The 27,661-nt window shown below is 46.0% G+C and overlaps 1 long non-coding RNA gene and 1 pseudogene across 12 annotated transcripts in view; one reads left to right on the forward strand and one right to left on the reverse strand.

Annotated features, from left to right (window-relative positions):
• Positions 1–27,021, forward strand: part of LOC105489262 (uncharacterized) — a 31,600-nt gene extending 4,579 nt beyond the window's left edge. For 5 of the 12 annotated variants that reach the window (XR_011617244.1, XR_011617249.1, XR_003019735.2 and 2 more), the window contains 2 exons: positions 16,361–16,542; positions 26,615–27,021. This is a non-coding gene — a long non-coding RNA (uncharacterized lncRNA). Of the gene's footprint in view, positions 1–13,993; positions 14,747–16,360; positions 16,543–21,474 lie in introns of all 12 variants that reach the window. The other 7 variants (XR_011617248.1, XR_011617250.1, XR_011617247.1 and 4 more) reach the window with 7 other exon arrangements.
• On the reverse strand, positions 10,865–11,591 carry LOC105489349 (INO80 complex subunit C pseudogene; annotated as a pseudogene).
• Positions 27,022–27,661: the final 640 nt, after the last annotated feature.

Below are 27,661 nucleotides of genomic sequence, written 5' to 3' on the forward strand. Positions count from 1 at the left end.
GCTGGAAGGGGAAAATGACCCTGGGCGGCTTTCCTTTATATTTGGGACAAATAACACATCAGGAGTAAAACTTTTGTGCCCCAGCGAAGGGCGGTTTCCAGTGATGTTGTTTGTACCACAGTGAAGGGCGGTTTCCAGTAATACCGTTTATACCAGTGTGAAGGGCGGTTTCCAGTAATGTTGTTTATACCACAGTGAAGGGCGGTTTCCAGTAATACCGTTTATACCACAGTGAAGGGCGGTTTCCAGTAATGTTCTTTTTACCACAGTGAAGGGCGGTTTCCAGTAATACCGTTTATAGCGGGATATCATTTTATCTGGATTACAATGGGTTAGATTATGGACATATTCCATAAGGGGCACCTGGCATCCCACTGGAATAATGGGTTATTAGGTCCATACCATATTTCAGTTTCGGGAGAAAAGTATCTCCCTGACCGTTTCCAAGCAGATTTCTCTTTGTAGGAGCTATGCTCTGGGTTTCTTTCACCATGTTTCTAAGTGTTTCGGGTTTTATGGCTGTTTCCTGGATCGGGGCTGGTGGCTCGGGAGCTGCTCTTTTAGCTGTGGCATCAGCCGATTGTTACCCTTTCTGTGGTGTCTAATTTTGAGTGACTGGGATTTTTATAACTGCCAAACATTTGGGTTTTAGAATAGCTTCTAACAGCTCTGATACTTACCGTACATTTTTTATGGGTTGGCCTGAGGAGGCTAAATATCCTCTGTCTTTCCATAGCATCCAAAGTCATGCAAACCCCAAAAGCATAGCAGCTGTCAGTGTAAATGTTTGCAGCCTTGTATTTTGCCAGTTGACAAGCTTGGGTCAGGGCAATCAACTCGGCCACTTGAGATGATCTGGCTTGGGGAAGAGGACTAGCTCTAATTACCTCTAGTAAGGAAACCACAGCATATCCTGCTCCAAAATTTCCATCCTCTCCTCTTAAATAAGAGCCATCTGTATACCATTCTAGTTTCGCATTATCCAGTGGCATCTCTTGTAGGTCTGTCCTGGAGGTGAGAAGTCAGTCAGTCATCAGAACACAGTCACGAGGAGTCTTGTCGGAAGGGCCTGGCAAGAGAGTGGCTGGATTAAGATTATACTGGGAAGTAGTAATATTGGAAGATGGTACAAGCAAAATTTGGTAAGAAGCTAACCGGTTGACAGACACACGTTGAGTATGATGAGAGTTTAGAAGGGTCTCGAGAATGTGGCACAGAAATGGAAGGGGGGAACCCATAATTATTTCTCCAACAGACTTGTACGGAAGGGCCATGGTTGCTATTGCTCTCACACAAGGAAGCAACCCTCGCACCACCGGGTCCAGGTGTTGGCTGTAATAGCCTAGAGGTCTCTGATGATCACCATGCTTCTGGATCAGTACTCTGGAGGCAGTACCTCCAGTTTCGTATATGAAGAGGGAGAAAGGCAGTTTGTAGTTTGGTGCCCTATCTCACATAAGGAGGCAGCCCTCGCACCACCGGGTCCAGGTGTTGGCTGTAATAGCCTAGAGGTCTCTGATGATCACCATGCTTCTGGATCAGTACCCTGGAGGCAGTACCTCCAGTTTCGTATATGAAGAGGGAGAAAGGCAGTTTGTAGTTTGGTGCCCTAAGGCTGGGGCATTAGTTAGAATTTCCTTTATTTGTTGTACAGCTGATTGTCCCTCAGGACTCCACAAGACAGGATGGGGTTGTTTATTTTTTAAGTATGCCTACAGAGATTGAGCCATAAAGAATTTCGTATCCAGTTTCTACAATAGCCAGCCAGGACCCAAAATCCTCTAAATTGTTTATTAGTGACAGGCATTGGGAAAGCTAAAATTCCTCTCACTCTGTCAGGGTTAATACTCAGTCCTTTGACTGAGATAATATGCCCCCAAATACTTAACTTGCAGCAAGCATAGCTGAAGTTTGTCTTTGGACGCTTTGTGTCCCTTGATGGCTGTTCGAGTAAATATAGACTATCTTCATGGGAGGAAGATGGTGTGTCTGAACAAAGAAGAAGGTCATCTACATACTGAATGAGTGTTGAGCCCTGGGGAAAAATTAAATCCTCTAAATCAGTTTGTTTCTTTTTTTTTTTTTTTTTTTTTTTTGAGATAGAGTTTTGCTCTTGTTGCCCAGGCTGGAGTGCAATGGCACAATCTCGACTCACAGCAACCTCCACCTCTCAGGTTCAAACGAATCTCTTGCCTCAGCCTCCCTAGTAGCTGGGATTACAGGCATGTGCCACCACACCCAGCTAATTTTGTATTTTTAGTAGAGATGGGGTTCCTCCATGTTAGTCAGGCTGATCTTGAACTCCCAACCTCAGGTGATCCGCCCGCCTCAGCCTCCCAAAGTGCTGGGATTACAGGCATAAGCCACCATGCCTGGCTCTAAATCAGCTTTTAATATTTGGGAAAAGTAAGTGGGACTTTCTGTATGCCCCTGAGGCATTACAGTCCACATATATTGCCCTTCTTTCCAAGTAAAGGTAAACAAATACCGGCTGTCTGGATCTACAGGAATACTAAAGAAGGCACGGCAGAGATCTGCAGCTGAGAAATACCGGCTGGTAGTGGGTATAGCTGATAGGACATGTGGGTTGGGACTACTGGGTGTCTGGGTATTACGATATTGTTGATTGCCCTCAGGTCCTGTACAAATCTCTGTCCTCTCCCACTTGGTTTCTTTACAGGGAATATAGGGCTCGTGCAGGGAACAGTGAGTCCCCTTTTCAGACAATCTTATATGACAGGGGCGATTCCGTCTATGGCTTCCTCTGTAGTATCCTAGAGGATACTGTTGGAGGTTGAGCAGGGGTTTCTTGGTCTCTCGGGTTTATCTCTACCTTTCCTGGAGTGGCTGAGAAGATTTCCTCTGTGTCTGTATTTGACTAGACCGTGAGTGGAAGGGACGTCGTTGAGCAAGTGTTCTGCTTCTGGTGTTAACAGGAAAATCGGGGAAGCTAAGAGGAGGTTTATCATTTCCTACTCTTTATTCCAACGTCTTCTCTTCTCCCTTAATATTTTTTCCTCTCTCTCCATTTCATTTTCCTGGTCACAAGATGATGTTTTGACATTACTGGTAGTAAATTGTGGTACACTGTCAGGACATTTTTTTAATGTGGTATTTTTGGTCCTCTGGCTCCAATTCTTAAAAAGAGTTCACCTTGTGATGAAAAAGATATATGGATGAAAAAGATATATGATGAAAAAAGCATTATGGATGTTGAGGAGGTCATGGCCCAAAAGATTGACAAGGGCCATAGGGCGTATAAGAAACATGTGGGTCCTACTGAGCGTATCACACTTAGAGCCTGTGGTGGGGGAGTGGAACCCAATGAAACGGGAAGGTACAGGTTTGTACTTAAAACATAAGATTGTTTTATTAGACATACTCACCATGTTAACTTTTTTATTACTCCGAGGAATGGGGTTTCTAAATAAGCTGGGATTTATCAGAGATATAGTCATGCCTGTGTCAATAAAGGCAGTTGTCAGCTCATGGTTATTATATTAATCTCCCCCAATTTTTTTTTGTCAGGCTAGAATATTTGGAGACATAAAACTCCTGTACTTCCTCAGAGCACCCCTAGTCTTCCTGAGTTGCATTTTCCTGCCTTTTCTTTCATTTCAGCCTAAGGCAATCCCTTTTAAGGGGTCCTGGACTTTCACAGCAGCAACAGACTGGGAGGGAAGGGTTCTCAGATCTAGAGAGCTTAAAAATCTTTCTGGGGCTGATAGGTTTAGAAGTTAATTGCTTTAGCTGTACATGCATAAATCTAGCAATCTTCTGTTTTTCCTTTTTTATCACAGTGTGGGATAATTGGTCAGCTAAGTTAACTAGTTCATTAGTTCTAGCTATGACCCAATTTATCATATGTGGCATTTTACAAGCATGGCTAAATTATCATCTAGTCTGTTTCATAAATTTGCATTTAATAATGTATCATTTTTATTGTTTTCAAAGCAATCAGCTGACATCCCACAATATTGTCTAAAAGTTTTATCAAAACATGTGAAACAATCTAAAACGAATGCATTTGGGTTCTGGCAGCATTGCTGGATTTTTTTCCAATCCACAACCCTTTAGAACACTGAAGGAATAGTATTTAACAGTCATTGCTCGTTCCCATGCATCTTTACGCCTGTCTTCTGGATTTGGTGGGGGCTGGTTGTTGTGGCTATACTGGGCATTCAGGGGTGAAATCTGTTACAGGGTCTGACCGTGGTGCTTTTTCTAGCTGTTCTTTCGCTGTAGCTTCTGAGACCAACATGTGGACCAGCTGATAAAGGTCTGAATGACCTGGGTCCTGGGTTCTAGGACTTTGAAGGGCTCCAAATTTAAAGGGGAAAGGGTGGGATATTGAGAAGCACAGAACGCTGAGATCTTGCTGGGTAAAGTTAGTCAGCGTCTTAGTAATCAGGAATGTAATTCAAAACGTTATTGTTTTTGTAACTTCCTAGAAGCAGGGAATTCAATATTTTAGTCTAAATTTTTACCTAGTAAGGTCCCTTCTGTCCCTCAATAATAAATATTCATAGTAACATATGGGAGGATATTTCAACCTGAGTGAATATCCTCTTCTCCATTTGGTTCTTTTTTCCCTCATATAAAAGTTCAGCATTGTTCAATAACTTTAAACAGTTCCTTTATAAGACAAGGTAATGTTCTTATGCGGGTCGCATGGGGGTTGGGGATATAAAAGTTCAGCATTGTTCAATAACTTTAAACAGTTCCTTTATAAGACAAGGTAATGTCCTTATGCGGGTCGCATGGGGGGTGGGGAGCCTGCTATGGAGACATCCTGTCAAACCCCAAACCTCTCTAACTTTTGCCTGAAAAGAATTTGGAGTCAAGAGTTTGTACCTAACATTTGCAACCCTACGGCGCCACCTAGTGGAATAGGATTTTCCTCCGTGGGGAGCCCTGTCCGCCCTGTTCGCCATACTTCTAGTTTCCTAATTATTTTTCCTTTTACATCCCTCTGTCAGTGATCAGGCAACATGTCCTATTTGTAAACAAAAAAACTCCACTTTCAACTGCCAGAAGGAAGCTATCCTAATAAAACAGGTTTTAGCTTCAATACCGTCCCCATCAAAGGAAGGGCAGCCATTCAGTTCTCATGTTCTTTTAAGGCGCCTGTTCTGCATTCAACGACATTGGGATTTAAACAAAAAAGAATTTTGCATTTGAGGTTAATCAGTCCCATTCTGTGGGATTCCAGTTTTTCACTGGGGACATAGCAAGGGAAGCCAAATAGGGCATTAAAACACTTTCTCCATTAAAGAGTCTTGCCCAAGTCCAGCTACTACATAATCTCTCCCAGGCCTATTGGATACCTTGGGAGGCTTTGGGCTGAGTGGGTCTAAGAATCCAACAGGGCGGAAAGCTAGGGTCTTGCACAGGTAAGTGTGACTAGTCCTGCCTACTATCTCCTCCGGATCCATGAGTAAAGGTCACACTTGTATCCATGGGGTGGCACCTATAGTGGTTGCCAGGACCCAGAGGAGAGGAGGAAAGAGAAGGGCAAAAGGGCAATGCCTTTTCTCTATTTCCTTCCACCCTTGGTCACGCCAAAGGGAGGAAGGGGACTAAGGAATGCCTTGTCTGCCACTCTTTCTAGATGGGTAACAAACCATCTGCATTCTGTACTCCCCTTGAGTGCATTCTAAATCACTGGAACTCATTTAACCCTAAGACTCTAAAGAGAAAGTGGCGTATATTCTGTTACACAGGGTGTGGCCTTGTTACCATCTTAGGAACAAACAAACCTGGCCCAAGGAAAGTCTTGATTTCTATACTATCAGCAACTAAAACTTTTCTGTAGGCAAAAGGGCAAACGGTCCAAGGTTCCCAGTGTACAGGTTTTCTTTGCCTTGCAAGATAACCTAAATCTTTATAAGCATTGTACAGTTAACCCTACCCTCTTGGCAGCCACGTCAGGCAAGCCTGCAAAGGATGGTTCCCCAGAGTCAAGAAAACAAACCCTTGGGGAACCCTCAAACACAACTTCTGGGTGCCCTACCTGCCCCACAATAGCCAGATCATTAGTTCCTCTGGTAGTGCCCCTCAAGAAACTCCCAACTTTGCTGTTGCCCCTGCAGGAAATGCCCAATGGTGCTACTGGGTTCAAGTTTCCTGCTCATTGCAGGACCTTAAACAAATAAAGGGGGACCTGGGGAGGTTCTCTAATAACCCTAATTAATATATAGAGGCTTTCCAAAATTTAATCCAAGTGTTTAATCTAACTTAAAAAGATGCTATGCTACTTTTAAGCCAAAACCTAACTGTTGGTTGGCGGGGAGGGAAGCAGTCTTACAGGCAGCAGACACATTTGGAGATAACCACATCTCCTATAGCTAGTCTAAAAGTCTTAAAGGAAGAAGTCTAAAAGAAAGAAGGGTGAGCAGATAGCAAAACCTCCATTCCCAGTAGGGAGGGAGGCAGTACCCCTTGAAAATTCCAGTTGGGGCCGGGCGCGGTGGCTCAAGCCTGTAATCCCAGCACTTTGGGAGGCCAAGACGGGTGGATCACGAGGTCAGGAGATCGAAACCATCCTGGCTAACACGGTGAAACCCCGTCTCTATTAAGAAATACAAAAAAAAAAAAAAAAAATAGCCGGGCGATGTGGCGGGCGCCTGTAGTCCCAGCTACTCGGGAGGCTGAGGCCGGAGAATGGCGTGAACCCGGGAGGCGGAGCTTGCAGTGAGCTGAGATCCGGCCACTGCACTCCAGCCTGGGCGACAGAGCGAGACTCCGTCTCAAAAAAAAAAAAAAAAGAAAGAAAATTCCAATTGGAATCCCAACAATTCTATAAATGAGCAGGGGGGAAAAATGCTTTCTGATGTGCATACGAAAAGGCTTATAAAACACCTCCCTGCCTCCTGATTCTGTTAACAGACAGTTAATGTTAAAAAACAAATTTATTACGCAGGCAGCCCCTAATATCAAAAGAAAATTGCAAAAACTGGCCACAGGTTCAAATAGAACCTCTTCTAAAGAACCTCTTCAAAGTGGCTACTTCAGCCTTTACAATAAAACCCTGGAGGAGGCCCAGGAGGAGAGGAACTGTAAGACAAAAACAGAGGTTTTAGTGGCTGCATTACAGGCCTATAAAATCCAGAACCCTCAAAGTGCATCTGCTAATTGCTACCAATGTGGCAAACCAAGGCACTTCAAAAGGGATTGCCCAGACGTCAAGCAGCAGCCACCTCAAGCGTGTCCAGCCTGTGGTGGAAACCACTGGAAGTCAAACTGTTCCCGGAGACGTAGGTCACTGGGTCCAGAACCAGTCTCCCAAGTGGACTAACGGGTCCCAGGGATCAATTCCCTGGCTCCAGTGGTTCCGACTGCCCTTACTATCCAGGAGCCCTGGGTAATTCTGAAGGTAGAAGGGAGAATAAAATTCAGGCAGAGGTGATTTCAGATGAAGATGAGGAATTTGTAGGGAACTGGAGCAAAGGTGACTCTTGTTATGTTTTAGCAAAGAGACTGGTGGCATTTTGCCCCTGCCCTAGAGAATTGTGGAACTTTTAACTCAAGAGAGATGATTTCGGGTATCTGGTGGAAGAAATTTCCAAGCAGCAAAGCATTCAAAAAGTGACAGGTGCCGTTAAAAGCATTTTGTTTTAAAAGGGAAACAGAGCACAAAAGTTCAGAAAACTTGCAGCCTGACAATGAAGTAGAAAAGAAAAAATCCATTTGTTTGAGGAGATATTCAAGCTGGCTGCAGAAATCTGCATAAGTAATGAGGAGCCAAATGTTAGTCCTCAAGACAATGGGGAAAATGTCTCCAGGGCATGTCATAGGTCTTCATGGTGGCCCCTCCCATCACAGACCCAGAAGCCTAGGAGGAAAAAATGGCTTTGAGGGCTGGGCCCAGGGTCTCCTTGCTGTGTGCAGGCCTAGGGACTTGTGTCCCGTGTCCCAGCCACTCCAGCTGTGGCAGAAAGGGGCCAACATACAGCTTGGGCTGTGACTTCAGAGGCTGGAAGCCACAAACCTTGGCAGTTTCCATGTGGTGTTGAGCCTGTGAGCACACAAAAGTCAAGAACTGAAGTTTGGGAACCTCTGCCTACATTTCAAAAGATGTATGGAAATGCCCGGATGCCCAGACAGAAGTCTGCTACAGGGGCAGGGTCCTCATGGAGAACCTCTGCTAGGGCAGTGCAGAAGGGAAATGTGGGATCAGGGCCCCCACACAGAGTCCCTACTCGGGCACTGCCTAGTGGAACTGTGAGAAGAGGGCCACAGTCCTCCAGACCCAAGAATGGTAGATCCACTGACAGTTTGTACCGTGCACCTGGAAAACTAAACATGGCGTTTAGCAGACACTCAACGCCAGCCCATGAAAGCAGCCTGGAGAGAGGCTGTACCCTGCAAAGCCACAGGGACAGAGCTGCCCAAGGCTATGGGAACCCACCTCTTGCATCATTGTGACTGGATGTGAGACTTGGAGTCAAAGGAGATCATTTTGGAGCTTTAAAATTTGACTGCCCGGCTGGATTTCGGACTTGCATGGGCCCTGTAACCCCTTTGTTTTGGCCAGTTTCTCCCATTTGGAATGGCTGTATTTACCCAATACCTGTACCCCATTGTATCGAGGAAGTGACTAGCTTCTTTTGATTTTACAGGCTCATAGGCAGAAGGGACTTGCCGTGTCTCCGATGAGACTTTGGAGTACAGACTTTTGGGTTAACGCTGAAATGAGTTCAGACTCTGGGGGACTGTTGGGAAGGCATGATTGGTTTTGAAATGTGAGGATATGAGATTTGGAGGGGCCAGGGAAGAATGATATGGCTTGGCTGTGTCCCCACTGAAATCTCGGATTGTATCTCCCAGAATTCCCACATGTTGTGGGAAGGACCCAGGGGGAGGTGATTGAATCATGGAGGCTGGTCTTTCCTGTGCTAGTCTCATGACAGTGAATGAGGCTTTTGAGATCTGATGGGTTTATCAGGGGCTTCTGCTTTTGCTTCTTCCTCATTTTCTCTTGCTGCCACCATGTAAGAAGTGCCTTTCACCTCCTTCCCTGTTTCTGAGACCTGCCCAGCTATGTGGAAATGTAAGTCTAACTAAGCCTTTTTTGTTGTTGTTTTTCCTAGTTTCAGGTACATCTTTATCAGCAGCATGAAAACGAACTAATACAGTCCTTCCCAAAGATGCCCACACATGAAATCCTGGACCCTTATATAATATTTAACAGAAGTAGGCTGGGTGCGGTGGCTCACGCCTATAATCCCAGCACTTTGGGAGACTGAGGCGGGTGGATCACGAGGTCAGGAGTTCGAGACCAGCCTGACCAACATGGTGAAACCCCGTCTCTACTATAAATACAAAGAAAAAAAAAATCCAGGTGTGGTGGCGCATGCCCGTAATCCCAGCTACTTGGGAAGCTGAGGCAGAAGAACCGCTTGAACTCAAGAGGCAGAGGTTGCAGTGAGCCCAGATGGTGCCACTGCACCCCAGCCTGGGTGACAGAGCGAGACTCCATCTCAAAAAAAAAAAAAAAAGAAAGTAGAATGAACTTCCAACTGCTTCCTTCAAAAGAAAGTGAGGCAGACTCTTATACAGTCCCAGGAGATGGACGTGACACCTCTGCACCACTCAGAATTGCCTGAAGTGGGGTGGGGTGGGGGAGAACGGGGTGGGGGAAGCACTTGGGTAAAAGTACAAAGAGGATGAACTTAATGCGGAGAAGACAGGAAGTGGGAGAGGAAGGGAACGTCATGAATATTAAAAATAGGCAACGTAAAAACAAAATGCAACCGATTAAAATATTGTTTAGTTTAGAGACAGACAGATACAATAAAGATGGGGTGAGGGAAGAAAAGATGGCAAAAGGAGAGGACCAGGCCTGAGAAGAGGAAGAGGAGAGTGTGGAGGAGGCTGCTTGCCTGCTATGGGATGGATGGCAGCGGCACTTCCCCAGACGCACTTTTCTCAAATGTAAAACTAACCAGCCTTGTGCCACAGATGTGAGGATAACCCCATAGAACTTAAAGAGCGGACCATAAACTTGCCATGCATGAGAGCCACTAACATTTACATCTGAAAAACAATTTGGATACCCAAGTCTCCAACGAACAGTCACACTGAAGCTGGAGAGCACATTCGTAACACACGGAAAAACTTTTTTTTTTTTTTGAGACTCCATCTCCCAGGCTGGAGTGCAGAGGTGCAATCACGGTTCATTACAACCTAGACCTCCTGGGTTCAAGCGATCCTCCTGTCTCAGCCCCTCTGAGTGGCTGGGACCACAGGTGTGCGCTGCCAGGCCCGGCCTATTTTGTATTTTTTGTAGAGATGGGGTCTCACTATGTTGCCCAGGCTGTGAGGAGGGCGAAAATCACCTGGTGACCGTTGAACAGGCTCCAGAGACAAATCTTCTTACCTGAGCAATTCAGAAGGGAGCAAAGACCGCCTGGTGACCATCAAACAGGCCATCTGGAGGCAAAACTCATTATATGGAGAATTCAGAAGTAATCGAACTTCCCTAGTATCTAAAGACAGCATCTGATTCTGATACAGGGACTAAAAAGAAATCATTTAGGCAGTTAGGGTAAGAGAGTCCTCAGTAAGGCTTTCCTTTTAACAAAAAGCTGCCCCAAAATTATTTCTTTTCCAACAAAGAGCAGCCTGTAAAATCGAGCTGCAGACATGGAGAAGCCAGCTGGAAGCCTGCATAGGCGAATGCTGGCAGCTGTGCCGATAGAAAAGGGATAGCTGGAAGCCAGGTATGTTCAACATGCAAGTTCCCCTTCCCTTTTCTTTTTTCTTTTTTAAAAATGAATAGTTTTATTGTATTTTCTTGTCAAACACCTTTACTTGAGGCAACAATTGACGTATAATTTAATTCAGCGGGAAATATCACACTTGGAGGGAAAACACACACTCAAAAAAACCCTTAAATTAAAGCCAAACATTCTTTCCAAGGCACGGCACTGGCATTTTCAGATTGACAGCAGAACGATTGGTTTCCGTGAAACAAAATCACGAGTCCAGAGTCTGTTTTTGAAACAGCTTTCCACTTCATCTCCCTTTCTCGGGCTCAGGGAAGGATGCTCGAGGCCTTCCTCAGGGCCAGGTGGCCGGTGGTGACCTCAGAGGGCAGCCTCCGAATGTAGGAAAACTCTTCAACGGTGCCGAGCCGCAGTTTGCTCGGGGGTCTGTGTGGTTGCCAGGCAGACCCGGAACATCAGAATTCTTAGCTGGCTTAAAGGGTGGAGGAGCATCAGTACTGAAGTAGTTGGGATCGTTCGGTTGCCACGGCAGTGCCCTTTGGGAAGCGAGGATTTGTTTCAGGTTCTTCCAGGTCGTGTTCTTGGCAGCTGCTGCGCCACCGTGGCCAGAGTGCACAAAGTTGGGATCCTTAAATGGCAAAGGTTTGGCAACTTTTTCCACAGGTCCTGTGCTAAACTCAGACGGCACCACTTTATTCTCACTCCTGGCTTCCACGCTGATACCCTGCACAGAGCTGGAGGCGGACGCTGCTTTCTTCTTACCGGCTGCTGCCGGCGTGGGAGGGGCTGGCCGGCCTCTTCTTGCTGCTCGGACTGTTCCGGGAGTGGAAGTGGTGCCAGAACTGGAATTTGCGCCGCCATCGCACCCTGAGTCTTCCCCTGGTCCCCCCGCCGCCATCGCACCCTGAGTCTTCCCCTGGTCCCCCCATCCCTTTCCCAGCACGGGCCCTGGAACTTCTTTCCCCCCTTTCCTTTTCTTTGTCGTCACATGTGCAGTAAAAAAGCAAGCAAGGTGGTGCCCCTAGGTAGAGACCCTATTTGCATAAAAAGATTTGCATAATAAAAGGATGAGTTGGCCGGCTTCTTCCAGTGCTGCGTAAACGACACACCTGGTCCAGCCAATCCCCTGTGGCTTGTGTAAATCAGACACCGCCTTCTCAAGCTCATCTATAAAACCATCTCGTTGCGAAGCGGGAAATCCTCTCAGAAACCCCCTCACTCTGCATAAGGGAACTTTTCTCTTTTGCCTATAAAACTGCCGCTCTTAAACTCACTCGTTGTAAACCTCGGGTATTACCCCAGACAAATGACACCGCTTCAATTCCAGGCCTCTTTCAACTTTTATAAGTAAATTTGTAAACATCTCTGGAATACTGTGCTGAAACTCAGTTTACAACCCTAAGCTCCAACCTTAAGGTCCATAAATGCTCCTAAGGAAAATCCACCACTGGGCGCTCAGTCCTCTCTCAGGCGCCACGCTGCCCTCTTTTGCAGCGTTCTTCCTAATATACTTCCCTTTTTTGGGGGGGCGGGGGGGACAGAGTTTCACTCTTATCACCCAGGCTGGAGTGCAATGGCATGATCTTGGCTCACTGCAACCTCTGCCTCCTGGGTTCAAGCGATTCTCCTGCCTCAGCCTCCTAAGTAGCTGGGACTCCAGGCGCACACTACCACACCCGGCTAATTTTTGTACTTTTAGTAGAGACAGGGTTTCACCATATTGGCCAGTCTGTCTCGAACTCCTGACCTCATGATCCACCCACCTTAGCCTCCCAAAGTGCTGGGATTACAGGCGTGAGCCACCGTGCCTGCCTTGTTGTTTATTTTTCAGAAACAAGGTCTATGTTGCCCAGGCTGGCCTCAAACCCTCAAAGTCAAGTGGTCCTCCTGCCTCAGCCTCCTGAGTAGTTGGGACTACAAAAGTGTGTCTCCACACTAGATAAAGCTGTTTTTGGAAAGTTCTTCTTCCTACATAGTTTTCTTTTTTCTTATTCTTTTTCCTTTTTCTTTTGTGAGACAGAATCTTGCTCTGTCTCCCAGGCTGGAGTGCAGTGGTGCAATCTCAGTTCACTGCAACCTCTGCCTCTTGGTTCAAGCAATTCTCCTGCCTCAGCCTCCCAAGTAGCTGGGATTACAGGCACACACCATCATGCTGGCTAATTCTTGTACTTTTAGTAGAGACAGGGTTTTGCCATGTTGGCCAGGCTGGTCTTGAACTTCTGACCTCAAGTGATCTGCCCTCTTCAGCCTCCCAAAGTGTTGGGATTACAGATGTGAGCCACTGTGCCCGGCCAACATTTTTCAATACGGAGTTAAATAACAACATTGAGAAGCCCTGCTATAAGCTCCCAGGAAAACTATTTTCCATATTCATTTATCCAGTAGGATTCTGTTACTAGGCCAGAGAATGTATATTATTATTTTATTCCTGAAAAAGTATCATAAAATAAAGGGTGCATATGTAGACATTTTAAATAATAAAAAGTTAATACCTACATATGCACTGCCCACCCTAAGAAAGACAGTATAAGCAATTGAAACACTCTTAACCTCTAATTCAATGGCTGTCATCTGGGGGCAATTTTCCTCCTCCCGGGGGAACTTGCAAAGTCCACAGACAGCCTGGGTCATCACCACAGGGAGGGGCCACCACTGGCATCTGGTGGGTGGAGGCCAGGGCCGCTGCTCAACACCCTTCGAGTCCAGAATGCCCCACTGGCCTCAGGTGTCACCAGGGCCTTCCCATTGCATGCTGGTTCCCCAGGAGATCATCACAATCTCATGAGACTCTCATGTTAACCGTCCCTTGCCCTTCCTCACGGTTCTACTGCATGTCTGTGTCTCTAGGTCACATTTGGCTTTGCCTTTGAACTTCACGTAAGTGGGATCATTCAGTCCAGTCCTCTTATCACTGCAGCTCTTTGCTATGTCTAACCTTTTTAGCCAATTCATCCTGTTTCTAATGTTAGTTATCCGGATTTTCATTTCTGGGAGTTTCACTGGCTTCTGTTCTGTACTCGCTAACAGTTCTGACGCTTTCTCCTCCTTACTGCTTTTCATTCCTTTAAACACAGACGTATTCGTATTCTGTGTCTCATCATCTCAGGACCGGCAGCCGCTGTGCACCCGATGTTTTGTTTGTGGTTTCTTGGGACTCTGCTCAAGGCTCATTTTCTCTGGTGATTTTCTCATGAGTTCTCAGAGCATGCATATTCACTTCTGCATGGGTCAAAACTAAAGTTCTAAATTCAATGTGTACACAGAAGAATTCCACAGCCCACCTTGACCTGCTCACCCACCCCTTTCACGAAGCGGAAGCGAGGGCCTGGCGCTTCCTTTTTTCTTCAACCAGCAAAGTAACTCAGACCTCCCACTGAGAGGAAGTGCGGATCCTCCCCCAGATCGCTGGGAATTCTCAGGAACACGTCTCTGCCATTCCACCCAGGCTGAGACAGGGAGCACCCGGTGCCAGCTTCAGGTTTCTGGCTTGAGAGATGCAGCCCTCTTCCCATCCACAGGTAAGGTGGGAGCAGGCACCCACCTCTACCCACCTTTCTCTGAAGGGAGGGTTTGCCTGAGTTCGTGCCACACTCCCAGAGTCCAGGCTTTGGGTGGTGGTGTCAGGCCTCAGGCTGCCCTCAGGGCAGGCACATCAAACCCCTGGCAGGCAACAGCCCTGGGGGAAACGTAAGCCTCGGAATTCCTCTACTTACCTGCCAACCCTGCCCCCAAGGAATCCCTTAACTTTCCTGCCAACACTGCCAAGCTTTTTTTGTTTTTGTTTTTGTTTTTTAAAGTAGCTTATGGTGGCTCGTGCCTGCCCAGAAATATGGGAGGATGAGGAGGAAGGATTTCTTGAAGCCAGGACTTTGAGACCAGTGACCCATCTGACATGGTTTGGCTGTGTCCCCACCCGAAATCTCATCTTGAATTGTAATCCCCGTGTGTCAAGAGCAGGACCGAGTGGAGGTGACTGGATCATGGGCGTGGTTTTCCCCCACGCTGTTCTTGTGATAGTGAGTGAGTCTCATGGGATCTGATGGTTTTGTGTCTGCATTTCCTCTGCTTGCATTCATTCCATCCTGCCGCCCTGTGGAGAGGGGACCTGCCTTCTGCCTTGATTGTAAGTTTCCTGAGGCCTCCCCAGCAATGTGGAGCTTAAACCTCTTAAGAGTCACTTAAACCTCTTTCCTTTATGAATTACCTCTTCTCAGGTGTTTCTTCACAGCAGCATGAGAATGAACTAATACACCGTCTCCAATAAAATAATGCTTCTTAAAAGTAGCTTTTAAAATATTTCTCCTGCTGCCCTAGAAATCACTGACCATGTAATCAGCCAAGTTCTGGAAACAGAAATTCCTGACAGTTAATATTAACAATAAAAAAATTATAACTGAAGAGACAAGGAAGAGGAAAGAGAAAGAAGCTGTGGAAGGAAAATAGAATCTCAAGACCCCAAACTCACAATGCCAAACGGAAAATTAAGCTTGGGAACTAAGTCATGCCAAAACTGCTTCTCCTTTTGTTCCCAAAGAGAGAGTTGTCATTTCGCATGCTTGCCTCAGGGTCCAGGCAGCAGGCATACACCCTGAGGTCACCTGGTGGGGTGTCACACTGCACAGGACTTGTGCTGGACACACCTTGAAGTGCCCCTCAGACCATTGCTGGGCCCATAGGCTCTTGAGGGGTGCTATAGCCAACTGGATGGACGTCCTAGGCCTATCCCAGGCCACCCAGCGCTGGACTTGAGGAAATGTCCTCCATAGAGGATGAAATATGACGACCACCCGGGGGCCAAGACAGCAAAGAAAGCAGCACTCAGTGCGCGAGCCTGGCCAGGCTGAAGCTGAACAGATATGTCCATCTCCCAGGACAGCTTAGGGGTGACCAACTGGACAACAGGCCCCCTTCCCAGCAGTGGGCGTTCCTACTTGGACTCCCCTGAGGACATCCTGGCCTCCCTCCCTGCCATCTTCCTGTCCCTCACCTATTGCTGGAGGGTTCAAGAAGGTCTACCAATGCCTGTGAGATGCCAGCCACAGCTGGTGTCTGGGGTTTTTGGCACCATGGTGAGAAAGAATTCAGGACCGAGTCAATGAAGTGGAAAGACAGAAGCTTTTATTGCAAAGCGAAAGCACACACTTAGGACAGAAGTCGTGCCCAAAGGAATTTGGGTTTCTAACTTTATGTGCTCTTCTAATTAGGGGGTGGAAGAATCATGTGGTTTTCTAGGGAAAAGGCAAAGGTCTCCTAGAATGGGGGTGCCATCCATTTTCATAATCATGTGGTTTTCTAGGGAAAAGGCAGAGGTCTCCTAGAATGGGGTGCCATTCATTTTCATACTAAATGTGGGCATGCTCAGAGCTGCCATACACCCAGCCTCATTTTAAAAATTGGTTCCTCTTACTCTGCAAAATTAATGGTTGAGTAATCATTCTTGGCAATCTCGATACCAGATCTGTTGCTGACAATGAAAGCCTTGAGGGACAAGGCCTTTTCTACGTGAGTTTGGACTCTATAGGCAACTCTTCAGTGGCTTTCTGTTTCTAGCATTTTACTCACACCTTTACCTGGTGAACGGAACTGCAGGTTGTGCCATACGTAACCCCTTTGCTTTCCCATCACTCTAGGAGGGCAGCCCAGATTTGGTGGAAAGTATTCTCATCAGCATGCACCTGGACACGAGGACCTAACAGATAAAGATGTGCCACAGGGTTTGCAGATTGCTTGACCATCTGTTTGCTGGTTCAGGATTGTTGAAATCTGCACTGTTTGCATGTTTTATGAGGCTTCTCCAGTCACATGGTAGCAGGTAAGAGAGAATGAGAGCCACATGAAAGGGTTTCCCGTTCTAAAACCATCAGCTCTTGGGAGATTTATTCACTACCAGGAGAAAAGTATGGGGAAAAACTGCCCCCATGATTCAGTTATCTCCAGATCCCTCCCAAAACATATGGAAATTATGAGAGCTATAATTCAAGATGAGATTTGGGTGGGGACACAGCCAAACAATACCATTCCATCCCTGGCCCCTCCCAAATCTCATGTCCTCATATTTCAGAAGCAATAATGCCTTCCCAACAGTCCCCCAAAGTCCTTTTAGCATTAACTCAAAAGTCCACAGTCCAAAGTCTCATCTGAAACACAGCAAGTCCCTTCTGCCTATGAGTCTGTAAAATCAAAAGTAAGTTAGTTACTTCCTAGATACAGTGGGGATATAGTGATTGGGTAAATACAGCCATTCGAAATTACAGAAATTAGCCAAAACGAAGGGACTAAAGGCCCATGCAAGTCTGAAATCCAGTGGGGCAGTCATTAAACCTTGAAGTTCCAAAACGATCTCCTTTGACACCATGTCTCACATCCAGGTCACACTGATGCAGAAGTGGGCTTCCATGGCCTTGGGCTCTGCCCTGTGGCTTTGCAGGGTATACCCCACTCTTGGCTGCTTTCATGGGCTGGAGTTGAGTGTCTGTGGCTCTTCCAGGGCCACAGAGCAAGCTGTTGATGGATCTACCAGTCTGGGGTCTGGAGGATACTGGCCTTTTTCTCACAACTCCACTAGGCAGTGCCCTAGTGAGGACTCTCTGTGGGGGCTTAAACCTCACATTTTTCTTCTGCACTGCCCTAGCAGAGGTTCTCTATAAGGGCCCTACCCTTGCAGCAAACTCCTGCCTGGACATCCAGGCATTTCCATACATCCTCTGAAATCTAGGCAGAGGTTCCCAAACCTCAATTCTTGACCTCTGTGCACCCAGAGGCTCCACATCCCATGGAAGCTGCCAGGGCTTAGGGCTTGCATTCTTTGAAGCCACAACCCAAGCTGCACCTTGGCCCCTTTTAGGCACAGCTGGAGTGGCTGGGACACAGGGCACCAAGTCCTTACCTAGACTGCACACAGCAGGGGGGCCCTGGGCCAGGCACAAAAAAAACACATTTTTTCCTACTAGGCCTCCAGGCCTGTGATGGGAGGGGCTGCCACAAATGTCTCTGACATGCCCTAGAGACATTTTCTCATTGTCTTGATGACTAACGTTTGGCTCCTTGCTCACGCCTGTAATTCCAGCACTTTGGGAGGCCGAGGCAGGCAGATCACTTGAGGTCAGGTGTTCGAGACCATCGTGGCCAACATGGTGAAACCCCGTCTCTACTAAAAATACAACAATTAGCTGGGAGTGGAGTCGGGCACCTGTAATCCCAGCCACTCAGGAGGCTGAGGCAGGAGAATCACTTGAACCCAGGAGGGGAGGTTGCCGTGAGCCGAGATCATGGCCGCTGCATTCCAGCCTGGGTGACAGAGGGAGACTCCGTCTCAAAAAACAAACAAACGAACAGAAAATTTGACTCCTTATTACTTATGCAAATTTCTGCAACTGGCTTGAATTTCTCCACAGAAAATGGGTTTTCCTTTTTTTTTTTTTTTTTTTGAGACGGAGTCTCGCTCTGTCACCCAGGCTAGAATGCAGTGGCGTGATCTTGGCTCACTGGAAGCTCCGCCTCCCAGGTTCACGCCATTCTCCTGCCTCAGCCTCCCAAGCAGCTGGGACTACAGGCGCCTGCCACCGCGCCTAACTAATTTTTTGTATTTCTTAGTAGAGACAGGGTTTCACCGTGGTCTTGATCTCCTGACCTCATGATCCGCCCACCTTGGCCTCCCAAAGTGCTGGGATTACGGGCGTGAGTTACCGCGCCCAGCCGGGTTTTCCTTTTCTATCTCATCGTCAGACTACAAATTTTCTGAACTTTTACACCCTGTTTTTCTTCAAAAACTTAATCCTTTTAACAGCACCCAAGCCACCTCTTGAATGCTTTTCTTTGCTTAGAAATTTCCTGCCAGATACCTAAATCATCTCCCTCAAGTTCGAGTTTCACAGATGTCCAGGGCAAGGGCAAAATGCCACCAGTCTCTTTGCTAAAACATAGCAAGAGTCACCTTTATTCTAGTTCCCAACAAGTTCCTTATCTCCATCTGAGACCACCTCAGCCTGGATTTCATTGTGCACATTATTATCAGCATTTTGGTCAAATCCATTCAACAAGTCTCTAGGGAGTTCCAAACTTTCCCACAGTTTCCCGTCTTCCTCTGAGCCCCGCAAACTGTTCCAACCTCTACCTGTTACTCAGTTCCAAACTTCCCACATTTTCCTCTCTTCTTCTGACCCCCCGAAACTGTTCCAACCTCTGCCTGTTACCCAGTTCCAAAGTTACTTCCACATTTTTGGGTATATTTACAACAACACCTCACTCTAAATACAGTACCAATTTACTGTATTACTCCGTTTTCACACGACTGATAAAGACATACCCAAGACTGGGTAATTTATCAAGAAAAAGAGGTTTAATGGACTCACAGTTTCACGTGGCTGGGGAGGCCTCACAATCATGGTGCAAGGGGAAGGGCACATCTTACATGACAGCAGACAAGAGAGAATGAGAGCCAAGCAAAAGGGGTTTCCCTTATAAAGTCATCAGATCTCATGAGACTTACTCACTACCATGAGAACAGCGTGGGAGACTCTGCCCCCATGATTCAATTATCTCCCACTGGGTCCCTCCCACAACATGTGAGTTATGGGAGCTACAATTTCAGATAAGATTTGGGTGGGACACAGCCAAACCTTATCACATGTTTTTAAGCATTTTGGGTTTTATGGTCATTTCCTGGATTGGGGCTGGTTCAAATGCTGCTCTTTTAGCTGTGGTGTCAGCCAATTGGTTACCCTGACCTTCTGTGTTGTTTAATTTACAGTGACGTGGGATTTTTATGGTTGCCAACTATTTTGGTTTTTGAATAGGTTTTTTTTTTTTGAGATGGAGTCTCTTGTCACCCAGGCTGGAGTGCAGTGGCACAATCTCAGCTCACTGCAACCTCCACCTCCCAGGTACAAGCAATTCTCCTGCCTCAGCCTCCCAAGTAGCTGGGATTACAGGCGCCTGCCACCACACCCGGCTAATTTTTGTATTTTTAGTAGAGACGGGGTTTCACCATGTGGGCCAGGCTGGTCTTGAACTCCTGACCTCATGTGAGGAAACCACAGCATATCCTGCTCCAAAATTTCCATCCTCTCCTCTTCAATAAGAGCCATCTGTATACCATTTTGGTTTAGCATTATCCAGTGGCATCTCTTGTAGGTCTGTCCTGGAGGTGAGAAGTCAGTCAGTCATCAGAACACAGTCACGAGGGGTCTTGTGGGAAGGGCCTGGCAAGAGAGTGGCCGGATTAAGATTATTATACTGGGAAGTAGTAATATTGGAAGATGGTACAAGCAAAATTTGATGAGAAGCTAACCGGTTGACAGACACACATTGAGTATGATGAGAGTTTAGAAGGGTCTCAAGAAAATGTGGCACAGAAATGGAAGGGGGGAACCCATAATTATTTCTCCAACAGACTTGTACGGAAGGGCCATGGTTGCTGTTGCTCTCACACAAGGAGGCAACCCTCGCGCCACCGGGTCCAGGTGTTGGCTGTAATAGCCTAGAGGTCTCTGATGATCACCATGCTTCTGGATCAGTACCCTGAAGGCAGTACCTCCAGTTTCGTGTATGAAAAGGGAGAAAGGCAGTTTGTAGTTTGGGTGCCCTAAGGCTGGGGCATTAGTTAGAATTTCCTTTATTTGTTGTACAGCTGATTGTCCCTCAGGACTCCACAAGAAAGGATCAGGTTGTACATTTTTTAGGTATGCCTACAGAGATTGAGCCATAAGGAAGAAATTTGGTATCCAGTTTTTGTTTGTTTGTTTCTTTGTTTGTTTTGAGATGGAGTCTTGCTCTGTCGCTCAGGCTGGAGTACAGTGGTGCGATCCCAGTTCACTGCAAGCTCCACCTCCTGGGTCCACACCATTCTCCTGCCTCAGCCTCCTGAGTAGCTGGGACTACAGGCGCCCACCACCATGCCTGGCTAGTTTGTTTGTATTTTTAGTAGAGACGGGGTTTCACTGTGTTAGCCAAGATGGTTTCAATCTCCTGACCTCGTGATCCGCCCACCTCGGCCTCCCAAAGTGCTGGGATTACAGGTGTGAGCCACCGCGCCCGGCCACTGGTATCCAGTTTCTACAATAGCCAGGCAGGACCCAGAATCCTCTAAGTTGTTTGTGACAGGCATTGGGAAAGCTAAAATTCCTCTCACTCTGTCAGGGTTAATATTCAGTCCTTTGGCTGAGATAATATGCCCCCAAATACTTAACTTGCAGCAAGCATAGCTGAAGTTTGTCTTTGGACACTTTGTGTCCCTTGATGGCTGTTTGAGTAAATATAGACTATCTTCATGGGAGGAAGATGGTGTGTCTGAACAAAGGAGAAGGTTGTCTACATACTGAATGAGTGTTGAGCCCTGGGGGAAAATTAAATCCTCTAAATCAGCTTTTAGGCCGGGCGCGGTGGCTCAAGCCTGTAATCCCAGCACTTTGGGAGGCCGAGGCGGGCGGATCACAAAGTCAGGAGATCGAGACCACAGTGAAACCCCGTCTCTACTAAAAATACAAAAAAATTAGCCGGGCGTGGTGGCGGGCGCCTGTAGTCCCAGCTACTCAGGAGGCTGAGGCAGGAGAATGGCGGGAACCCGGGAGGCGGAGCTTGCAGTGAGCGGAGATCGCGCCACTGCACTCCAGCCTGGGCAACAGCGTGAGACTCCGTCTCAAAAAAAAAAAAAAAAAATCAGCTTTTAATATTTGGGAAAAGTAAGTGGGACTTTCTGTATACCCTTGAGGCATTACAGTCCACATATATTGCCCTTCTTTCCAAGTAAAGGTAAACAAATACCGGCTGTCTGGATCTACAGGAATACTAAAGAAGGCACGGCAGAGATCTGCAGCTGAGAAATACCGGCCGGTAGTGGGTGTAGCTGATAGAAGGATATGTGGGTTGGGGATTATTGGGTGTCTGGGTATTGCGATATTACCTACTGTCCTCAATCCTGTATAAATGTCCATCCCCTCTGGCTTGTTTATTTTTGTTTTTGTTTTTACAGGGAATATAGGGCTGTTGCAGGGGCTTGTGCAGGGAATCGTGAGTCTCCTTCTCAGTTAATCTCGTATGGTGGGGCGATTCCATCTATAACTTCCCGTCATAGAGGATACTGTTTAAGGTTGGGGGGTTCTTCGGGTTTATCGCTACCTTTATTGGAGTGGCTGAGAATATTTTCCCTGTATCTGTATCTGACTGAGACTGTAACCTTAAGCAAATGCTTCACTTCCGGAGTTAACAGGAAGACTGGGGAAGCTAAAAGTTTTACTGTTTTCTGCTCTGTATTCCAATGTTCTCTCTTCTCTTCTAGTATTTCCTTCTCTCTCATTTCCCTTTCCCAGTCACAAGATGCTGTCTTAATATTACTAGTACTAAATCGTGGTGCATTGTCAGGACTTGTTTTTTCTTTCTGAGATGCAGTCTCCCGCTGTCGCCCAGGCTGGAGTTCAGTGACACAACTTTGGCTTACTGCAACCTCCGCCTCCCGAGTTCAAGTGATTTTCCTGCCTCAGCCTCCCAAGTAGCTGGGATTACAGGCATGCGCTACCACACCCAGCTAATTTTTGTATTTTCACTAAAGACGAGGTTTCACCATGTTGGCCTGGCTGATCTCCTAACCTCATGTGAGCCACCTGCCTCGGCCTCCCAAAGTGCTGGGGTTACAGGCATGAGCAACTGTGTCTGGCTGTCAGGATGTTTTTTAATTTGATATTGTTAGTCCCTGGCTCCAATTCTAGAACAAGTTCACCTTTCGATGAAAAAGAGATATGAGCATTATGGATGTTGAGGAGATCACAGCCCAAAAGACTGACAGGGGCTGCAGGCACATTAGAAACACAAGGGACCAACTAAGCATGTCACACTTGGAGCCCAGGGCGGGGGATCTGAACCCAAAGAAATGGGAAGGTTTAGGTTTAGACTTAAAACATGAGATAGTTTTATAGACACACCACCTTGTTCATTCTTTCATTACTCTGAGGTACAGGGTTTCTAAATTAGGTGGGATTTATAATAGATATAGTCACTGCCTGTGTCAATTCAGGCAGTTGGAAGCTCATGGTTTATCGTTATATTAATAATGATAAACATGTTTTTTATAATATATATAATATAAAACAGTATAATAAAGATAAACATATTATATTAATCTCTCCCAATGTGTCAGGGTAGAATATTTGGAGCAGTGAAGCCCCTGTACTTCCTGGGAGCACCCCTAGTCTTCCTGAGTTGCATTTTCTTGCCTTTTCTTTCATTTCAGCCTAATGCAATCCCTGTTTAGGTGTCCTGGTCTTTTACAGTAGTAACAGACTGGGAGGGAAGAGTCCTCAGACCTAAGAGCTTAAAATCTTTCTGGGCCTGAGATGTTTGAAAAGTTAATTGCTTTAACTGTAATGCATAACTTGGGCAATTAGTTTTTCCTTTTTATCACAGTGCAGGATAATTGGTCAGCTAAGTTAACTAGTTCATTAGTTCTGGCTGTGGCCCAATTTATCATGTTGCATTTTATAAGGGTGGCTAAATCATCAACTAGTCTAAGAAATTTGCATTTAATAATGTAGCATTTGTATTGTTTTCATAGCAATCAGCTGACATCCCACAATATTGTCTAAAAGTTTTATCAAAACGTGTGAAATAATCTAAAACTGATTCATTTGGGTTCTGGCAGCATTGTTAGATTTTATTCCAATCCACAACCCTTTGGGACACTGAAGGAATGATATTTAACAGAACAGTAGTTAGTTCCTGAGCATCTTTGCACCTGTCTTCAGGATTCTGGGAGGCTGGTTCGTTTGGTCTTCCTGGCCCTTTAGGGGTCAGGTCTGCTACAATGTCTGACCACTGTGTTTTTCCAGCCACTTAGCTTTAGCTTCTGAGACCAGTATGTGGACCAGCTGATAAAGGTCTGAACGACCTGGGTCATAGGTTCTGATAATGAGCTCAAACTCTTGAGCAAACCCAACTGGATCTTACGGGAGGCAGGAAATTCTTTGTGCTTCGCAACTCAGACGTTGACCAGGGTTCATAGACAATCACAGGGGTTCCCCTAACTGTTAACGGTTGTTCCCGAAACAGGTTGATCATGAGAGACGTCCCTATGGTGTCCCCCTTTTCCACATCTTCCAGATGAGAGGCTGCCACTGGGGTTACCAGAGAATCGGCAGGAAGTTAGAGTCCCTACTGCCTTTGGTTCAGTGAATGGCAGGCAAGGAGGAGAATATGGTAGATTAGAACCTGAAGGAAAAGGAGGGGAGAGGTCTGGTCCAGGAAGTTCAGAGGGGTAAGGGTAGAGTGGGGGTGTAGGTGGAGGTAGGGAAGGCACTAAGGGGGAAGGGATTTGGAGGATTTCTTTAAGAGAGATAAAAGATTATAGAGAGTTCTTAATTGGCAGTTTAAGTTATTTGTTGGCTTCCTGTAGCTACTTTCATGGTACCTATAGAGTAGCAAGTGGGGGGAAAGATCCTTTAGGTATGCATAGAGAGATTTGGTATTCTCCAGGTACCATGAAAGTAGCTCTCCCATTCTGGTTTTTTAGTTTTTGTGCCCACGTTTTCCATTCTGGTTTGCGGGCACACTAAATTGGGCATCTCAAAAGATCCCCATTTAGGCCTTTGTAACTTGGAATCTACTTTGGTTATAGTGGTCCACTTGGTTAAATACTTGCATGACGATTTGCCATAAGTATTTTGTGTGTACCCTGCCGGAGTTTCTAAAGGTGGAACTTCATGTTCCTCAGCTGCTGGGGTTTTAGCTAATTTAGAGGCCTCATTCCCTATAATTTAAGGTTCCCCTTCGGATTCAATCAAGTTGGGAAGTGTGTGAGACCCAAAGTGTGTTGCTTGGGGACCTGGCTTTTCAGGGCCATTATTCCTTGAATCAGTTCAGTCCACCCTTGTTGCGGCTACCTGGTAAAGTGTGTCAGGGGCTCCAGGTGTGGGAGGGGTCAGCTCCTTATATGCACCCACCAGATGAGATTAGACCTTAAATACATTCTTCTGAGGGGAACCAGATGAGATTAGACCTTAAGTACTTTCTTCTGAGGGGAAACTAGATGAGATTAGACCTTAAATACGTTCTTCTGAGGGAAACCAGATGAGATTAGACCTTAAATACGTTCTTCTGAGGGAAACCAGATGAGATTAGACCTTAAGTAGAACCAGATGCGATTAGACCTTAAGTACGTTCTTCTGAGGGAAATCAGATGAAATTAGACCTTAAGTACTTTCTTCTGAGGGAACCAGATGAGATTAGCCCTTAAGTACGTTCTTCTGAGGGAAACCAGATGAGATTAGACCTTAAGTACAGTCTTCTGAGGGGAACCGGCTCAAAGCTGCTGCACATCCTAAGGAGCTTTCCTCCCAGACACCTTCACATGATTCTCAGTCACCTGAGAATGCCCTGAACGGCTGAGGGGAGTAAAGTGCTCTTATTTCCTTAGAAAATTCCACACTCATAACCTAGAGGGTTTGGAATTGGTCAAATCCGGTAGCGGAAAGGATTGAAACACACACACACACAACCCAACAAGACGGAAACAACAAAACAGCTAAGCAAAACTAACAATGATCACACAACTTACCTGATTTCTGAGCACTCAAGTGTAAGCAGAAATTAACAACAGCGGGTTGTTAATGCTAACTTTAGTCATTTAAAAAGAATTTGTAAGACAAAATCCCAAACCAGTTCCTTACCTAGTGATAGGAGCCCAAGCGGAACAGTGCTCTCCACAGATGCAGAAGCAGACAGGCTGCCTTCCTTGATGGAAGCGAGTGGAAACTCCCAGGAAAAAAGGAGATTTTTTTTTTTTTTTTTGAACAGCAAATAAACCTCTGACCCCCAACTGAAAAACCCTGGAAGATCAGAGATCCCTGGAAAAAAGAGGTCCCAGATTTCAGCAAATTGTCCTATTGGTTTGGGCTACAAGGTGCCCAGACCAGTGCCAAGCACCAATAGGAGAGCTGCTACAGGCTGGGCCACCTTCACTCAGGTTCCCTTAGTGGTTACCAGATGTCAATCGAGAAAAATGATGAGACCAGTCTCAATCATTTTAGGAGGCTTATTTGCCAAAGGTAAGGACTCGTGCCTGGGAGACAGGTCTATACCTTTCTCCAAAGATTATTTCGAGGGCTCCACATTTAAAGGGGAAAGGGTGGGATATTGAGAAGTACACAAATTCAAATAAGAGGAGGGTAGGGGAAAATAGCTATTTTCTTTGTCTGGTTCAGTGAATCTGCATTTTTTTTTTTACATAAGATGACAGACAAATGGGGCAGAGGAATCTGCATTATTACATAAGGTAACATAGACAAAACATAACAAAAGGGCAGGGGAACAATCAGATATGCAATTGAATCCGGTAGGCAGGGGATGACTGCACCTGTGAAGATAAGCTATCCATTTACATTACCGTGGCGAAATGGTAACAGAAACACCTTAGGGGAGAAATCTTGGAGCTCACCAGGAATTTCCTTGTGGGCAAAATATGGGGGAGGTGTGTAGGTTTTCATCGCGTAGCCCTCTTATTTAGGAACCAAAAGGGGAGGCAGGTTTGCCTGACCCAGTTCCCAGCTTAACTTTTCCCTTTGGCTTAATGAGTTTGGGGTGGCAGGATTTAGTTTCCTTTCACAGTTTGTAAGCTGGGTCTGAGGGAGCCCTGGGTCTGGGGGGGCCCTGGGCCTGGGGGTGATGGTTGGGAATCCACCATCTTGTCTCACCACTGCCAGAGACACAGATGTGGCTTCTGTTCATAAGTCCCTATTAAATGTTTCTCTCTAAAGAACTAGATTTGCCAGCCTCTTTCTTTGGCCTCTCAGCTTCCTCTGACTTTGGGGCAGATTTGTATAGGCCTGGCCACTGAGGAACAATCACTAACGATTAGGAAAATGCAAATCAAAACCACAATATCATTTTATACCTACCAGGATGACCATAATACAAGGCTGTGAGAGGAAAGTATCTGGGGTCCCTTCAACCTGCCTCCCATTCTCATCAAAGTCATCTTTCTGCTCACTGAGACAGATGCACAGCTGACTGCCTCCTTTGGAAAGGCTGATCAGAAACTCACAAGAATGCAACTGCTCATCTCTCACCTATGTGTGACCTGGAGGCCCCCTTCCCTTTGAGTCTTCCTGCTCTTGCTTCAAGTTGTCCCGCCTTCCCAGACTGAACCAATGTTCTTCTTACATATATTGATTGATGTCTCATGTCTCCCTAAAATGTATAAAACGAAGCTGTGCCCCGACCACCTTGGGTGCATGTTATCAGGACCCCCTGGGGGCAGTGTCACTGGTGCATCCTCAACCTTGGAAAAATAAACTTTCTAAATTGAGACCTGTCTCAGATTTTTGGGTTCACGAGGTACATAAATAACAAGGGCAAGAATGTGGAAAAATTGAAACCCTCATACATTGCTGGTGAGAATGTAAAATGGTGTAGCCACTTTGGAAAACAATTTGGCAATATTTAAAAATGTTAAACAGTTACCACATGAAAACTGAAGTCCACACAAAACCTTGTACATGAATGTTCATAGCAGCATCACTCATAATAGTCAAAAAATGCAAACAACCCAAATGTCAACTGATGGATAAAATGTAGTATATCCATATAATGGAATAGTTTTTAATTTGTTTTATTTAATGAAATATTCATCAGCAATAAAAAAGAACTAGCTGCTGCTGTCTGCTATAATGTGGACCTTGAGAACATTGTTAAATGAAAGCAGTCACAAATGACTCCATGTTTTGTGTTTCCATCCATACGAAACGTCTAGAACAGATAAATCTATAGAGGCAGAAAACAGATTGGTGGCTGCGAGGGGCTGAGGGAATGGAAGTGGGAAATGACTGTTTATGGGTATAGGGTTTCTTTTCGGGATGATAACATTCTCCTAAAATTAGATTGTGGTATTGGTTCCACAACACTGAAAAACCACCTCACCTTAAATTGGTGAATTTTATAGTACATGG

Source organism: Macaca nemestrina, chromosome 19 (genome assembly GCF_043159975.1).
Source record: "Macaca nemestrina isolate mMacNem1 chromosome 19, mMacNem.hap1, whole genome shotgun sequence".
NCBI lineage: Eukaryota > Metazoa > Chordata > Mammalia > Primates > Cercopithecidae > Macaca > Macaca nemestrina.